Source organism: Hemitrygon akajei, chromosome 4, assembly GCF_048418815.1.
Source record: "Hemitrygon akajei chromosome 4, sHemAka1.3, whole genome shotgun sequence".
Lineage (NCBI taxonomy): Eukaryota > Metazoa > Chordata > Chondrichthyes > Myliobatiformes > Dasyatidae > Hemitrygon > Hemitrygon akajei.
Genome location: NC_133127.1, coordinates 180,548,667 through 180,564,785, shown reverse-complemented (window position 1 = coordinate 180,564,785; position 16,119 = coordinate 180,548,667). Strand labels below are relative to the sequence as shown.

The 16,119-nt window shown below is 42.4% G+C and overlaps 1 protein-coding gene across 1 annotated transcript in view; it reads left to right on the top strand.

Annotated features, from left to right (window-relative positions):
• Window positions 1-12,901: 12,901 nt before the first annotated feature.
• The window catches only part of oca2 (oculocutaneous albinism II), a 509,488-nt gene continuing 506,270 nt past the window's right edge, over window positions 12,902-16,119 (top strand). Inside the window, exon 1 of the mRNA XM_073041884.1 lies at window positions 12,902-13,102. The gene's annotated coding sequence lies outside the window, so the exon portion shown is untranslated. The remainder of the gene's footprint in view (window positions 13,103-16,119) is intronic.

Here is a 16,119-nt window from a genome sequence, read left to right as displayed (position 1 = left end):
ACTTTGCTGCCTTCTTACCATATCCCTACATGTCCTGATTAATCAAGAACCTACATGTTAACCTCCACTTTAAATATACCCAATGACTTGGCCTCCATGGCCCTCTATGGTAATGAATTGCATTTGCCTTTCATACCATGAACTCAACCTGCGAGTTAACTTTTAGGGAATCCTGCATGAGGACTCTAAGTCCCTTTGCACTTCTAATTCTCGCATGCCTCTGTAAATCTCTTTCATCAACTATTGATACATTTGATTTTAGCGTCTTCTTCATAAATTGCAGGCTGAATTTTATCATATTATTATCACTGACTCCTAAGGGTTCCTTTACCTTAAGCTCCCTAATCAAATCTGGGTTATTACATAACTCCAAATCCAGAATTGCCATTCCCCTAGTAGGCTCAATCACAAGCTGCTCTAAAAAGCCATCTCATAGGCATTCTAAAAATTCCCTCTCTTGGGATCCAGCACCAACCTGATTTTCCCAGTCTGCCTACATAACGAAATCCCCCATGAGTATTGCAACATTACCCTTTTTATATGTCTCTTTTAACCCCTGTTGTAATTTGTAGCCCGCATCCTTACTGTTATAATGACACTTGACAGACTCGTCCCACTGCAGTAGGTATTAATATCATTGGGATATGAGGACTGACTTGCTTACAAATTAATTCCTTCTAGATGGGAAAAACTAATAAAAAATAACTCATTTGATCCCCATTTTTAGACTTCCCTGCATTTAAAAAATAATCACAAAATGTATCGCTTCAGGTTTTCCTCAAGTCCCCCCCCCCCCCACTCCCACCCCCTGAATATCCAGCATTCTGCTCATATTTCCTTTTCTTCTGTTTGATGGAACTTTAGATTTACTTACACTAACATGGCATGGAAGGAGACATAAGGGACTTCAGATGCTGGAATCTGGAGCAACAAAGAATCTGCTAGAAGAACTGAGCGGGTCAGGTAGCTTCTGCGGAAGGGGATACATAGTTGATGTTTTGCATTCAGATGAAGGGTCCTGACGTGAAATGTTGATTGTCCATTTCTCTCTACAAATGCTCCTTACCTGCTGACGTCCATCTGCAGTTTGTTTCATGGCATAGGAGGAAGACATTTGGCCCTTTGGTCCATGCCGGCTCTCAACAGAGCTCTTCCACCCATTATCATTCATTTCTCCTTAATGCCCTGTTATCCTGCAACTTGTTCGCTCCTTTGTGCTGAAGTACAGATAATCCTGAGCCTAGCATCACTTTGTGTCCACGTATGTTAGTTAATCATATACAGTATGCTTATATTTATTGTGTTCTCTATACTATTGTGTTTTATTTAGGCTGCATCTGATGCTGAGTAACAATCATTTCATTCTTCTTTACACTTGAGTACTAAAGAATGACAATAAGGAAGGAGGTACAGAAGCCTGAAGGCACACACTCAATGATTCAGGAACAGCTTCTTCCCCTCTGCCATCCGATTCCTAAATGGATATTGAGCCCATGAAGACTACCTCACTATTTTTAAAAATTTCTACTTATGTAATTTAACTATTATATATATACACATACATACATACACACACACACATATATATATTTATATTTATATATATAATACATATTCACAGCTTTTTCTGTTATTATGTATTGCAATGTACTGCTAGCACAAAGACAACAGATTTCACAACATATGCCGGTGATATTAAACTTGATTCTCATAAACAGTCTTGAAAATCAAATGCATATTAACTCCTCTTTGATTGTTTTATCACGTACCTACATTAAAGTGCCATATACAATGGTTTGATAACCTTTCTGCATATCTCTGGGAATTTATATTCTATACTTGGTGAAATTCAATGTTGAATATGCTTACAATTGATTAGCTGAAGAAAGTGCTTTTTATTAAGGAGAAAAGGGACTCTCATTCATTCCATATTTACCCTGAAGCTGGAGATTTCATCAATAGAAGGAAGTAGTTGTCCAGAGTACAGAGATATATTTGAATCTCATCAATGCATTACCTTTTGTAATCATCTTGCTTTGGGTATTAAAGGACATATGACATCTTAAAATAAGGAGAATTGCATTGTTAATGGTTCTGATATAACACATTTTTCACTTTGTTCTACTAAAGTTGGCAAAAAATCTGTGGTATCAAACCATGAAACTTATGGAGACTAACAGTAGATATTTTGGCAAAAATACAAGCTAGTAAGCCTCATTTCTCCAGCGATTCAGGTTCAATACCTACCTGAGGTGCAGTCTGTGTGGATCTTGTATGCTCTTTCTGTGACCATCTGGGTGCTCTAGTTTTCATTCAGAATCCAGAGACTTACTGATAGGTTAATTAGTTGCTTTAAATGATCCTTTCATGTAGATTAATGATTAAAGATAGCAGAGGGGAGATGAGGGGTACCGCCAGAGAGCGTGCTGAACATTAAGCCCGTACACACGCCATTTTGTCCCACGCAGCTCCTGTCTGACTCAAGGTTCAAAGTTCAAGGTTCAAAGTACTGTATGCATGCAGTAGACAACTCTGAGAGTCATCTACTCCAGACAGCCATGAAACAAAGAAAACCATGGAAGCTATTCAAAAGAAAAACATCAAACCCCGCCCCCCCACCTTCCCCAGCACTTACCTACTCACTCATGACCATTGGTTCTTTAAGGTTGTCATAGCCGGGGGGGATAGTGGGGACAAGGTCCCACAACCTGTTAAATGCTCACAATGATATGTGGCTCAAGGACAACTAAGTCCAGCTCCTGGCCTTCACATGTGGCTTAGCTACTAAGCCCGGAGGAACGTTTTCTACTGACAGGTGAAGGTGGGTTACTGGTGCCTTAAAAACAGACACTTCAGGCAGATGACAGGTGAGGGTGGGTTGTGTGGCATCTGTTAGTCTCGTGAGACCATGGATCTACGCCCTCTCTAGGACGCAGGCCTGGGCAAGGTTGTATGGAAGACCAGCAGTTGCCCATGCAGCAAGTCTCCCCTCTCCATGACACCGATGTTGTCCAAGGGAAGGGCAAGGGCCGATACAGCTTGGCACCAGTGACGTCGCAGGAGTTGCTAGAACGAGGTTGAAGACAAAGTCGGACTGCCTTAGGGACTCTAGCTCTGGATTTGTCCTCAGGGTTTACTCCCGAAGCCTTTCCCAAGAGTGGGTATGACCGCAAGGCAGCGGAGGTTTGAAATCGGAGTTTTCCCTCTCTTAGATGGACTACGTGGAACAGGCTCTTCGAGCCGCGCTGCCCTGCAACCCCCAATTAAACCCTAGCCAATCACGGGACAACTTATAATGACCAACTAACCTACCAACTGGTACGTCTTTGGACTGTGAGAGGAAACCAGAGCAACCGGAGGAATGTAGAAAATCCTTACAGATAGCTTGCACTGTTTATTTTTGTAACTTACAGTAATTTTTGTGTCTTGCTCCCACTGCCGCTGCAAAAGAATAAATTACAGATTCAGATTTATTTATCACATGTACGTTGAAACATACAGTGTAATTTGCGTTGACAGCCAACGTGCCCGAGTATGACCTGGAGGCAGCCCACAAGTGTCACATTCAGGAGCCAACATAGCATGCCCACAGTGTTCAACGCAACACACAACACAGAGCAGCATAAGCATCAGCAACAACAGGAGAACTAAACTAGACCACTTTCCCATCCTCCCACCCCTCCCATACACAGGTCTCCAACTGCATAAATAGGCTGCCTGTCACTGATATATGTCAGTGATGATAAACTTTATTCTGATCACACATTGTCACCCCATCCTACTGATGACCCAGATATTCAAATACCATAGTAATCTTTTTCCCATATTGAGTTAAGTGTATAATGAGTTCTACTGGGAGTAGAATTTCAATGTTACCCTTCAAATAGGATATCTCAACAGAACTCCAAGAAATTTCTTTTGCCATGCTGTAAATTTATTTTGTAACAGAGAAATACTGATTTTGCAGCATATACAAAGTGTGTGCCTGCTGCTTTCTTGTCAGGCTCTCCATGTCCCAAATTCCCCATTTGTCCCAGCCCATGCAAAAGGAATGCATTGCTGGAAGGGATTTGTGAAGTTAAAGGCCAAAGGTGACTGATTAAGATTACCTGAACATTCGGACAGACTATTTCACTTCAAATAAATCCTGAGGCAGTCAGAAAAATGCTGCAGAATATTTTAAGTTGATGACAAAAAGGGAAGAAGGTGAACTTAAGAAAACTTCTAAGAAAAATAAGAGAAAAATGCACTGAGCTATTAAGTATTTTTATGAGAATAAAATCATGTTAATTATTAAAATTATTAGGTAATTAATTCATAATTGGCAGCTGCAGTGGTGAGCCGTACCAATTCTGCAGGTTCGCATGCCGATGACTCCACCAGGAGTTAAGGGCATTCTTCCTCTTTATGCCATAGACTCCTACCATTAACCGAAGAGTTTGGACCCCAATTGGGATCCCCTGTGTCTTTGATTTAAGAAACTCGATTGAAGGCCCACTTTCATTAAGAGTAATTAGAGTTCAGTTGCTGTGTAGTGCTTTGGGGCATTCTAAAGGAACACTCTTTCTGTGCACTTCTAGATTTTATGAATTAAATGGGCAAACTGTAGAGTTAATTAATAATTCCAGATCACTAAGTAAAATTCAGATAAAAAGGATTGTTTGCTATTTCAGAATCTTTCCTGATGTGTATCTGCATTAGAAAGAGCAGGAGAGCTGAATTTAAATCCCCATTCAGTATTGAGCGAGCTGACCTGGCCTGAAACAGTGAAAGGAGATGCACTAATAAATCCAAGATTCAAGACTGAAGATTGTTTAATGTCATTTCCAGCACGGAAGTGTAAAGGGGAACAAAATAATCGTTACTCCACATCTGATGCAGCTGAAATAAAAACACAATAATAATAATAAAAGCACAATAAATATAAATACATAAGATAGGTTATACACATGGATTGATTGCACATTCATAAAGTGACAGTAGGGGTTTCTCTATATAAGGTGACTCCGACAGAAAATGATGAAGTAGTGGTGGTGGGTTGGCTGAGTGGGTGGAGGTGTCGATCAGCCTCACTGCTTGGGGAAAGTAACTATTTTTGAGTCTGATGGTGCTGGCCTGGACGCTACGTATCCTCCTCCTCACTGGGAGCGGGACAAACAACGTGGAAAGGATGAGAAAGATGGCAGAATTTAAAAAAAATACATTTCATGCATTTCATCTCCCTTTGGTGCTTCTTCCCAGAAGTGTGTGTGCTGACAGGAGGAGGGCATGGGATTGGGATTGGTCGTGATGCTGCACGTACACGGACATCCCACAGTGTGAACCTTGGAGACCATTTAACTACATGGCGACACCATCTTTAAGCGAACGTAGGAAAAGGATTAGGAGATCAAATGTAAAGGAAAGGTACACAATCAATGTCAGGATCTTTAGCAGCACTGATATTGGGTTCAAGATCTACCACAAATGAGTAGCACAAGGTGATAGTGTGATAAAGAAAATGTATGGCATGTTAGCCTTTATTTGTTGAGAGTCAGGAAGTTATGTAGCAACTATATACCACTCTAGTTAGGCTGCATCTGGAATACTGCATTCATTTCTGGTTGCCTGCTAATGTGGAACAAATGTGGAGGCTATAGTAGGGTGCAGAATTGGTAGCGTAGTGGTTAGCACAATGCTCTTACTGCGCCAGTGACACAGGTTCCATTCCCACTGCTGTCTGTAAACAGTTTGTATGTTCGCCCCGTGACCGTGTGGATTTCCTCCAGGTGCTCTGCTTTCCTCCCACGTTCCAAAGATGTATGAGTTAGAAGTTTAATTGGCCACATGGGTGTAATTGGGCAGCTCAGACTCACTGGGCTGGAAGGGCCGGTTACTGTGCTGTATCTCTAAACAAGTCTAAATGAGTAAGAGATCGACCAGGATGCTGCTGGGGTTAGCGGGCATGTGCCAAAAGGAGAGATTGAGCAAGCTTGGGTTGTTTTGTCTGGAGCGGTGGAGGCTGAGAGACCTGATACAAGTTTATAAAATTATAAGAGGCATAGATTGACAGTTGGCATAATTTTCCAAGTGTTAAAATGTCTAAAACTAGAGGGCATGTATGTACTAGAGAAGATGTATATACTGGAGAGCAGGTATATACTGGAGGAGATGTATATACTGGAGAGCAGGTATATACTGGAGGAGATATATATACTGGAGGAGATGTCTATACTGGAGGATATATATATATATACACTGGAGGAGATGTATATACTGGAGGAGATGTCTATACTGGAGGAGATGTATATACTGGAGGAGATGTCTATACTGGAGGAGATGTATATACTGGAGGAGATGTATATACTGGAGGAGATGTCTATACTGGAGGAGATGTATATACTGGAGGAGATGTCTATACTGGAGGATATATATATATATACTGGAGGAGATGTATATACTGGAGGAGATGTATATACTGGAGGAGATGTCTATACTGGAGGAGATGTATATACTGGAGGAGATGTATATACTGGAGGAGATGTCTATACTGGAGGATATATATACTGGAGGGGATGTATATCAGAATCAGAGTCAGCATCATGTTTATTATCATTGACATACTGAATTTCATGAACTTTGTTGTTTTATAATAGTGGTACAGTGTAAGATATAAAATATAATCTCCTTACCGGGACCTGTATACAAACTTGGATCATTAGCTAACTCTGATAACAGCCATGTGACTCAGCAGTGAAAAGGCCATCTTTCATAAGCAATATACATCTAGAGTCGGTACTCCTAATATGCCCTGAAGGATTCATTCTAGCTGAAAGAATCCAAGTGGACACATAAATGCTGCCTTCTCTTTGTCAGCTTCACTGATAATGCCCACCCTTAGGTCCAACACATTGAACCATTATTGAACCACTTTGCTCCATTCAGGCAAGCCAGAGCATTCTTGATCTGTGGAACAGAATATTGGTCAGGGTCTGTACATTGGTTCAGTGTCTGATAATCAACACACATTTGTAACTTCCCATTCTTTTTCCACACCACTACTATGGGTGACACATAGGGACTCCTTGACTCAGTGATAATTCCAGCTTCCTTCAGTTTCAGCAGACGCTGCTGAACTTCTTCTACCCCTGCTGGTGCTAACTGTTGAGACCTCTCTCCGAAAGGGAGTCCTTCATCACTTGAATAGTGTGGTGAGTACTCCTGGAGCAACCCAAATCAACCTCGTTAGTAAAAAGGACATCTTCGAGCTCCAACTTCTTCTCCGGTAGTCTCCTTTTCCATCCCTCGGGTACCAGGAGGTCACCAAAGTTGAATGACTTTGCTGTTAACCTTTCCAATCCAGGAAACGACCTCTCACCAATAAACTAAACATTACGGTCCCCGGGAAAAGATGTGCCATCGGCATCCCCCACCTAAGGGTGACCTCTCTCTTTGATGTGCTCCTGACAGTCACTGTCATCCTGTTTACGTATACAGCCAAAGGTTTCTGCAGTTCAGGTCTCAACAGCACTCCAGCGGTAAGTGTGACTCTTCTTTGTGATCCTCCAGAGCATACAACAGGAGGGCCTCGGCATCAGGCATTCAGGAGAATTCCTGTCACTCTAGCTACTTCCCCAAGATGTAACATGATGGGTTTGGACTGGGTGTACCACACAGTTCCCCATTTCTGCTCATCATCCTGTTCAAGGGGAGCTTGCACCTTCTCAGAATACCGAGTGTATGGACAAGATTTTCAACAAAATCATTTCTCTCCACTTCTCTCCTTGCAGGCTCCCAAGAGCCTTCTCACAATGGGAGTACTTGTTCCCAGAATAATGGAAGCTTCATCTCTTCCAACCAGATCTGGACAGGCCAACACTAATGTATCCAGGGTCTCTACTCTAGCATCTGCTTCCGAAATGACAAGTAACCATCATACTGGTAATCATCAGTACTAAGGCACTGAGTGGTGTCAATGGTAAATGCGTCAAATAGCGGTTGTAAAAGGATCTGTAGACTAGAGTAACCTGAGAACCTGTGTCGAGTATGGCTCTGGCATAAATACCCTCACTCCATATAGATACACCTGATGAAGGGTTTCAGTCTGAAATGTCGTCACTACCTCCTCCCATAGATGCTGTCTGGCCTGCTGAGTTCTGCCAGCATTTTGTGTTTCTTAGATACACCTGAACTTGGTCCAACTAAGCCCTCAGGAATAGGGTTTTGCAATTTAGTGTTTCCCTTTATACATTGATTTGAATGTGCTGTCTCTGAGACGCCTTACTCAGTCCTCCCAAAGTTTCCTGATTTCCTTCTTTGTTCAAGCAACTGTTGAGTTACTTTCTGAAAGTCTACCTGTCCTTCACACTCCCATTTGAAATACCCATCCACACCAGTAGTAACAGAAAATACCAGTCACTTCTGTCATCAGCAGCAGCTGTCTGCTTAGTACTTTCCACTGGTGGGTCTGGTATTCCACTGGTGGGTCTGGTGTCTGACTGGTGGGTCTGGTATTCCACTGGTGGGTCTGGTGTCTGACTGGTGGGTCTGGTGTCCGACTGGTGGGTCTGGTATTCTACTGGTGGGTCTGGTGTCTGACTGGTGGGTCTGGTGTCTGACTGGTGGGTCTGGTATTCTACTGGTGGGTCTGGTGTATGACTGGTGGGTCTAGTGTCTAACTGGTGGGTCTGGTGTCCGACTGGTGGGTCTGGTATTCTACTGGTGGGTCTGGTGTCTGACTGCTGGGTCTGGTGTATGACTGGTGGGTCTGGTGTCTGACTGCTGGGTCTGGTGTATGACTGGTGGGTCTGGTGTCTGACTGGTGGGTCTGGTGTCTAACTGGTGGGTCTGGTGTCTGACTGGTGGGTCTGGTGTCTAACTGGTGGGTCTGGTGTCTGACTGGTGGGTCTGGTGTCTGACTGGTGGGTCTGGTGTATGACTGGTGGGTCTGCTGTCTGACTGGTGGGTCTGGTGTCTGACTGGTGTGTCTGGTGTCTGACTGGTGGGTCTGGTGTATGACTGGTGGGTCTGGTGTCTGACTGGTGGGTCTGGTGTATGACTGGTGTGTCTGGTGTCTGACTGGTGGGTCTGGTGTCTGACTGGTGGGTCTGGTGTATGACTGGTGTGTCTGGTGTCTGACTGGTGGGTCTGGTGTCTGACTGGTGGGTCTGGTATTCCACTGGTGGGTCTGCTATCTGACTGGTGTGTCTGGTGTCTGACTGGTGGGTCTGGTGTCTGACTGGTGGGTCTGGTGTATGACTGGTGTGTCTGGTGTCTGACTGGTGGGTCTGGTGTATGACTGGTGTGTCTGGTGTCTGACTGGTGGGTCTGGTGTCTGACTGGTGTGTCTGGTGTCTGACTGGTGGGTCTGGTGTATGACTGGTGGGTCTGGTGTCTGACTGGTGTGTCTGGTGTCTGACTGGTGGGTCTGGTGTCTGACCGGTGGGTCTGGTGTCCGACTGGTGGGTCTGGTATTCTACTGGTGGGTCTGGTGTCTGACTGGTGGGTCTGGTGTCTGACTGGACTTGTCACACTTGCTGGTAGCACCAGCTGGCATCAAACAAGATACATCAGCTTTCAGGTCATTCACTGCATCCTGAAAACCCCCACTTGTGTGACATCTTTGGTCGCTTCAGCAACTGAGGCTACTATGAGGATTTTGCCCGACTGGTGGAGGCCCCCTACTTCTCCATCATGTTTTCCTCCTCTCTTACTTTGATCAGCTCAACGAATGAGGGCCTTATGAGTCATTCAAACGCTAAAAGCTATCACATCATGTGACAGCATGTCCTTACATCCTGCTCTATCCTTAATCAAGTTATCTCAGCCAGTTGAATGGCCCCTTCATGGCACAAGCAATGCAGCTGTCTCCTTAGCCTGAAAATGAAGGCAGGTGCTTCTGCCCTTTCTCCTGGAATGTGTGTCCAAACCCCATCATAAGCTCCGCTGGGCTGTCCGTTGTGCCAAAAACACTTTCTAAAGCTTGCATGTAGTCCACAGATGTGATCAGTGTGTTTCCTACCTTTCGAGACCACACCATCTCAGCAGCTGGACCTTTTAGACCCTCTACAGTTGCTGTCTTTTCATATTATCTGAACATTGCCATTCATTAAGTAACTGAAATGTCTGCTCTGCCCAAACCTCATATTCTTCTTCCCATTGGGAGTGAGCTTGACTCCAGAGAACACTCTCAGCTTACAATAATTTTGGCTCTCTGTAGGTACTCTATGGCATTTATCCACCAGTGATGTAATAGCCGAAACCATCGATCAATCTCTGAAGGACCCATTATACCTTTCACATCAGACATCTCCTTTACCTAACATCACAGAAATGAGAACAACTTATCTTTAAAGTCTTCACCCTCAGCTACATTACCCCATACTCTAAAGATATAAACTGCCTATGGCCCCACCTCTCCAGGTTCTCCTAATGTATCGGGCAGCACAACTTCAGTTACTTCACTGCTAGTCTGGACTAACACAACATCCTTACCAGCTGACTGGTCAAAACACGGTTCAATGAGCATAACTTTCCCCAGTACTTTTACAGAACTTAGCACTCTAAATAGCAGTTCATTGGGACTTCAAATATCCACCTGGCTCAAAACACAAGTAATATTTCTGGAAAACCTCCCAGAATCACACCAAACTTTAATCCCTGTGGCATCCATAATAAAGTACAGTAATCACTTCCCCCGACACTAATTTAAGCACTAGCCTAGGCACACAGACTGCTTAATCAATCCTTAAACTGCATTCACATTTTTTGGTCACCAAGAAATAACAGATTGTATATCAGCATAAAGTTATAAAGAAAGTGTATTTACCAATTTCAGCTTAATGAAACAGTTAATACTAAAAAGAAAAGGAAAAGAATAAAAAGGGCTATTGCAATTAAACCAGTCGAAATGTGCACATAAATATTGGAGCTCATATCTGTAGATGTCGGGTGTACCGCTTTATTCACGGTGCTAAATTCTCATCACCAATCATAGGCAGAACTTCCCTTCTTGGACTCCTTCAACTTGGGAAGCTCTCCTTGCATTATGGACTTCCCTGTGGATAGGATCATCCAGGCAACTTCCCTGATCCTCTCCCCTCCACATCTTCCGCCAAAAGACCGTGAACCTGACTACTGTCCATCAGAAATCTCTCTCTGCCCACCTCTGTCTAGAACCTTCTCTCCATACCACCATCCTGATTGGCTGACACAACATTCCCAAGTTGAGCAACATGGCTCCTTACCTTCAGCTGAAACCACACACTCTCGCCAGCAGGCGCACTGCTTTTACAGAAAACTGCTAAAATAAACTTCCTCATAGCATAGCAGTAGAAATATTAACCAGGGCATTACCAAAAATTAAGGTAAGTCACAATAAGAAATAAAATTAAAACAGTGCAAAAGGGGAATTCTGAGGCAGTGTTCGTAGGTTCATGAAACATTTAGAAATCCGATGGTGGAGTGGAAGAAGCTGTTCCTAAAATGTTGAGAGTCCATCTTCAGGCTCCTGTACATTCTTCTTGATGGTAATAATGAGAAAAAGGCATGTTCCGGATGGTGTGGTCTTTAATGGTGGAGGCCGCCTTCTTGAGGCACTGCCTCAAGATGTGTGGGGCAAGAGAGTGATGGGTACCTGAAAAATGCTTCCAGAGGTGGTGGTGGAGACAGATACTATAGATATATTTAAGACACACTCAGGCATATGAATTTGCAGAAAATGGAGGGGTATGGACAAAAGGAATGAGTTTAATTAGGTATTAGCTTAATAGTTTGGCACAACATCATGGGCAGAAGGGCCTGTTTCTGTGCTGCGTTATTTTATATTCTCTGCTCTAAGATAATCGTTCATTCGTTATGTGCCGTGTTATATGATGGGCAATCAAGGTCTTTTCATTACCTCGACTGTTCTTGGAAAATTTTTCGACAGAAGAGGTTTGCCATTGCCTTCTTCTAGGCAGTGTCTTTACAAGACGGGTGACCTCAGACATTATCAATACTCTCCAGAGATTGTCTGCCTGGCTTTAGTGGTCACATGACCAGGACTTGTGATACGCACCAACTGTTTGTACAACCATCCACCACCTTCTCCCATGGTTTCACATGACCCTGATCGGGGGTTTAAGCAGGTGCTACACCCTGCCTGAGGCTGACCTGCAGGCTAGCGGAGGGAAGGAGTGCTTTGGTCGCGAGATATCTCTACCTGTCACCCATCTAAGGCAATGGGGAATATGCAGTGCTATTAAAAATTAATCACCACCTCTTGAAAGTTTTCATGTTTTATTGTTTTATAACATTGAATCCACAGTGGATTTGATTTGGCTTTTTTTTTCTTTGATCAACTTTGTGTCAAAGTAAAACAGATCTCTATATTTGTATAAAAAAATTGAATTTTTTTGTAAAAAATATCTTGGCTAAGGCAGAATTGGTAATATTTCTTCCCCTATCCTTGGAGGTCTGGGAGTATACTAACGTTAGTCTTTTTGCATAAATTCTTTTCTCTGTTTAGGCATTTTGCTTGCACAGCGTACTAAAGGTTTTGAAGGAAAGTTCTCTAAACACAGCTGTACAAATATCTTTGCAATGTCGCAATAAAGTTTAAGGACTGAACTTAAAAGCATGGCTGCAAGCGATCAGCTTTTCACATGTTTGCCTGACCGTATTACAGTAAAGGTTTCAGTATGCTGAGGGCAAGCAGTGACATTTAAAAGCTATTTGGTTTTCAAACACACGGGGAATTTCTAATCCATTTTCCTTGTCCAACTGGCCAGAGGGCCAACAGCACTGGTTACACAATGTGGCAATCAAATGAAGCATTTTCTGCTAATTGGCTGTCACATGATAGCAAACCTAGGCGGCCAAGATTTATTCATGTGTGTTGGGACGTATTCCCTCCCATTTGCTACATGCTACCAGCCCTAGTGAACGGATTCCCTCTTATCTCTTCAGCATTCCAAACTTACAATTTCCAATTCAGGCTATAATTTAGTTGGAATAACTGTTTTCCAGATAGATGTGCTTTTAATTCTCTGAAAACTCACATCAGTCTTTGCGGGATATTGTTCTGGATGTGGAAAGATTTACAGTAGTTATTTAACTGAAGATTTTCAAGTTATTTTCACAGGTAAATAGAGTTTATTTTGATGCATTTAATATTTCCTTTTTAAGCAGAGTTATTTTAATCTTTTCCCCTGCGACTTCTCAATAGATTTTGCCAAGTTTGTTCCATCATCTATGTCTAATGGTCGGCACAACATTGTGGGCTAAAGGGCCTGTAATGTGCTGTAATGTTCTATGCTCTAATGCTCTGTCAGTATGTTCCAAGTGACCACAGGTATCTCAGCTTAATTTTGTCTTGTTTGCTCGCATATATGTTGCTGTTGCCACAGTTGATTTCTGTGACAAATTAAGTTTAATATTCACTGTTAGCCCTGTTCTAATTTCTGGTCCACCTTCAAATTTCTTTCATAAAGATGAAACGGTTTCTGACATTGTACAGCTTCTGCCAAAATCATTCAAAGCACATCACTTAAGCAGATGCTATAATTGTGTGTGTGTTAAAAGAAAGCACCAATTATCAGTACTGTAAGCAGGAAAGTACTTACACTCCAGCTGATCTGTAAATTTATAAAAGAAATCTCTGTTCTAAGTTTAAAAACTAATCATTAGTGTAGTTGTCTTTCTTTGATGTATCTTCAGAATCAGAATCAGGTTTATTATCACCAGCATGTGTTGTGAAATTTGTTAACTTAGCAGCAGCAGTTCAATGCAATACATGATAATATAGAAATAAACAAACAAAGCAAAAAAAAAGAAATAAGTAAATCAACTACAGTAGGTATATATGTGTATATTGAATAGATTAAAAAATGAAAATACTTAAATAATAGATATTAAAAAAAGAATCTAATTGATACACAGTTAGCAGCCATACAAGACTATCTTTTTGCATTCTCTATGTCCCTTTAAGGCACTCATTGAAAGTAACCTTTTTTGCTTTGAATTTAATTGCTGAGCCTAATGCTGTCTTATTCTTTACACACACACACACACACACACACACACACACACACACACACACACACACACACACACACACACACACACACACACACACACACACACACACACACACACACACACACACACACTTTATTAGGTGCCTCCTGTACCTAATGAAGTGGTCACTGAGTGTATGTTCATGGTCTTCTGCTGCTGTTGCCCATCCACTTCAAGGTTTGTAGAGATGCTTTCCTGTACACCACTGTTGTAATGTGTGGCTATTTGCGTTGCTGTCACCTTGATCCGCTCTGGCCATTCTCCTCTGACCTCTCTCATTAACAAAGCATTTTCACCCACAGAACAGCTACACGCTGGATTTTTTTTTGTTTTATCGTTCCATTCTTTGTAAACTCTAGGAAGACTGTTGTGCATGAAAATCCCAGGATATCAAGAGGTCCTGACGAAGGGTCTCGGCCCGAAACGTCGACAGTGCTTCTCCTTATAGATGCTGCCTGGCCTGCTGTGTTCCACCAGCATTTTGTGTGTGTTGCTTGAATTACCAGCATCTGCAGATTTCCTCATGTTTCCCAGGATATCAGCAGTTTCAGAGCTACTCAAACCACCCCATCTGGCACCAACAATCCTTCCATGATCAAAGTCACTTAGATCACATTTTTTCCCCATTCTGATGATTGGTCTGAACAACAGCTGAACCTCTTGACCGAATCTGCATGCTTTTATGCTTTGAGATGCTGCAACATCTGATTAGATATTTGCATTAGTGTAAAGGTGTACCTAATAAAATGGCCACTGAGTGTATGTATATTTCGTGTACTTTATAGTATATTTTATGTATTACACCGTACTGGTGCCAGAAAACAACAAATTGCACCACATCTGTCAATGATAATACATTTGATTCTGATTCTGATTTTGTGATAAATCACCAAATGTGATAATGTTTCTGAAGGTGTATTTGCTGTGTTAAAGGTGCTACATTAGTGCTGTTGCAGCTGACGATTTGTTCCAATCCCTCTTCAAACTGTGTGGGGCAAGTTCACCCCGCACAATGAAATGAATCATTGTCAACTCATCTGTGATTGTTCCGCTGATTCCGATGCACCTAATGTCAGAGCAGTTCAGTCATTAAAATGAGTCACTTGACACGATTTAACAGGACAAAGCAGTTCATCTGCCTAGCCTGTTTCTCCAGCCAATAGGATAATCATTATTATTGTCATTTTAAATCCATAAACAGAAGGAACCGAGGTTTCAAATTAAACAAATTTTAACTCCTGGAGATGTTCATTTCAATGCTGAACATGACACAGCACAGCATAGTGGTCAGCACAATCGCTTTACAGCACCAACGATCAGAGATGAGGGTTTGATACCTTACTCTATCTGCAAGGAACTTGTATATTCTGACCATGAATAAGTTTCCCTGCGGTGCTCCGATTTCCCATAACATTCCAAAGACACACAGTTAGGGTTAGGGAATTGTGGGCATGTTGGTGCCAGAAACACAGGAACAGTTGTGGGGCTGCTCAGCAATTCCTCACCAATGTGATTTATACAAACAACATATTTTGCTGTATGTTTCGAAGTTTCAATGTACAAGAGGAAAATAAAGCTAATCTTTATAAGGCCCTTCAGCCCTCCATGTTGTACCGACCCATATAATCCTTTAAAAAAAGTACTAAACCCACACTAACCCATAACCCTCCATTTTTCTTTCATCCATGTGCCTGTCCAAGAGGCTTTTAAATACCCGCAATGTTTTAGCCTCCACCACCATCCCTGGCAAGTCATTCCAGGCACTCACAACCCTCTGTGTAAAAAACTTACCCCTGATGTCTCCCCTAAACTTCCCTCCCTTAATTTTGTACATATGCCCTCTGGTGTTTGCTATTGGTGCCCTGGGAAACAGGTACTGACTATCCACCTTATCTATGCCTCTCATAATCTTGTAGACCTCTATCAAGTCCTCTCACATTCTTCTACACTCCAAAGAAAAAAGTCCCGGCTCTGCTAACCTTGCTTCATATGAGTTGTTCTCCAAACCAGGCAACATCCTGGTAAATCTCCTCTGCACCCTCTCCATAGCTTCCACATCCTTCCTATAATGAGGTGACCAGA